At 37.3% G+C, this 2,500-nt stretch overlaps 1 long non-coding RNA gene across 1 annotated transcript; it reads right to left on the reverse strand.

Annotated features, from left to right (window-relative positions):
• Window positions 1-178: 178 nt before the first annotated feature.
• LOC134467189 (uncharacterized) lies at window positions 179-1,417 on the reverse strand. The gene is made up of 4 exons (XR_010038469.1): window positions 1,270-1,417; window positions 1,000-1,068; window positions 696-862; window positions 179-396 (listed from the first exon to the last, which is right to left on the reverse strand). It is a non-coding gene; the product is annotated as an uncharacterized LOC134467189 (long non-coding RNA).
• Between the last annotated feature and the right edge of the window lie 1,083 nt (window positions 1,418-2,500).

Consider the following 2,500-nt stretch of genomic DNA (forward strand, 5'->3'; position numbering starts at 1 on the left):
ATTACTTTGTAAACCTTCATAAAAAGATCAAATTTTGCAATAGGCAATCCAGTTTCAATGAGCAGCATAGTTGCAGTACCTTTTTTGACCATTTCCTGCACAGTGTAGCTTTAAATGATGTGGTCAACAAAATTCAGAAAAAATGCAGAGAACATCTGGATTCTAGCTTTCTACCGTTTTATTAAAAAAGTGAGTGCATTTGCGCGTGTGTGCGTGTGTGTGTGTGTGCGTGTTTGTGTGTGTGTGTGTAGGGGGGTGGGTTGGGGTGGGCGATGTTCTGGGCCCTATTTGTAAGTGAGACAGGTGGAAGGGGGGCTCTTCTGATGGCCTTCTCCCGTAATGTGAGGTAGATTTTGTCCAGGTCCTGCAGTCTCCTTTGTCTCTCCTCCTCTCCTCCTACATATTGAATGAAACATAGTAAGTTGGCGTAAGAGTACTCATAACATGTTATTAGAAGAACAGTGCTGGGGCTAAATGTAGTGTCAGAGACACTCTATTCTCTCTGTTAGTGTTCTCTCACTATGATGTCACAAATGCTGTAAGCGACTTTTAACATAGAGATGTATAGGAGCTGTAGAATGTTCATGGAACATTCTAGAATGCTTGGTAAACCATTACCACCCCTCAAAAATATTAAATATATTCTTTGTTATTGTGCTTAGAGCAGACAAGTGCAAGATTACTAAGGCTCTGACTTGTTGTGAGATCTAAACCGCCCTCTTCTTTTGCCTCTTGGCAGGGAGGATGAACGTCCTGTTGGTGGCAACCTTTCGGATGTCCCACGTCCCCTCCTCCCTCCTTCTCTTTCGGGAGGGGACGGGGACATCCACCTCCATGGCCTCCACCGGCGCTTCAAAATTCCCTACAGCATACAGCACACAAGCCAAATATCACTCAATATACTCTTAATATCTAGGTAGGCACCAGAATCCTTACTTCTACGCATACAGTAGGGTAATGACATTACTTCAACTAAAATTACAATGAGTGAGTACTTACAGACATGAGCTGGCATGGTGATGTGAATAGAGGCAAATGCCATTGTCAAGGCTTCCATGTTAACTGGTACTGTGTGAAAAAATGATCAATTAGCACTAGTATTGATTATTAGCTTAGATATATTTCTTTGTTTATTAAACATTGAATATAGACACTAAAAGTTAGACTAATTATGCAAATCATTAAAATCAAAATTAAGATTAATCCTACAGCATTGAACACAGGTAGTCCTACTAAATATGAAATTCAACAGAAAAACGAGCAACTTACATATTTTCAGCGACGAAAAAAACTCAATATACTTTAAATATAAATCAATACACTAGCTATAACTATCCTTGTAATAAATACAACTAAACTGTAATAAACAAGTGATAAATGACGAACTAACACACTGCTGCTGTATAGAAATTCCAGATACAAAGTGAAGTGCAAAACACTACAGAATTTTTCATTATCAATAGCATCACATACTAGAATGCTGATGTCATAAACAATGCATTATTATGCAGTTGAGTTATTAAGCCTGATGGAACACTGAATGAAAGAATGCAGCAAAGTAACAATACACAGATAAGACAACAAGGTAGCACAATAAATAACAAAATCAAATGATTATAAAATAATAATAATAGATTTGGATCAAACTCACTCATCATAACCCCTTGCAAAGGTATCATACTCTTGTGTCACAGGAGAAAAAAAATCTTTAAAAATTTTTTTTTACCTTCTCCATCTTTGTATTGAGCTGCTTCCTTCAGGCTGAAGATGTAGAGTTCTATTGTCCAAAAAAAACCAATCATCCCAAATGCAGTACACATTAAGAACAGCCACATGCATAACTAGATCATTATCGCTGACATTTTTAGTAGCAGAACTCAGATGGTGCAATCACAGCTAATAGAAGTGTATGTGATGCGCGCACATCCAGTAGAACAGGTGCTGGATCAAATCAAACGTGCGTAAAGGAAGAGAGGAAATCCGCACACTGTTGCTGCTCACCGATTTATTATAACACAACGTTTCGACCTCAGGCGGTCTTCGTCAGGTGTATAGGTGTGTGTCAGCCCGTGAGTGACAGTTCTTATAGAAAAGGAAGGGGCGGGCATAGGGTCAGCTGATATGAAATAACAATGTTCCCAAAATGACACATTATCCCAAGGAATTGCATAATTACATTGTGAAAAGACAAGAGAATTACAAAATGAAAGACAATAATAATAAAACCCATACAGTGAATAAATATCTACACGTCACCAATACCTTAGGAAATAAATATCTACACGTCACCAATACCTTAGAGGTATTGGTGACGTGTAGATATTTATTCACTGTATGGGTTTTATTATTATTGTCTTTCATTTTGTAATTCTCTTGTCTTTGCACAATGTAATTATGCAATTCCTCGCAATCACAGCTAATGCCACTATTATATGGATCAAAAAATAAAATTATTTTTGTTGGATTATATACAAAACATTTAATTATGTGTAAATGAAAC

The sequence above is a fragment of the Engraulis encrasicolus genome, chromosome 17, assembly GCF_034702125.1.
Source record: "Engraulis encrasicolus isolate BLACKSEA-1 chromosome 17, IST_EnEncr_1.0, whole genome shotgun sequence".
In the NCBI taxonomy this organism is placed as follows: domain Eukaryota; kingdom Metazoa; phylum Chordata; class Actinopteri; order Clupeiformes; family Engraulidae; genus Engraulis; species Engraulis encrasicolus.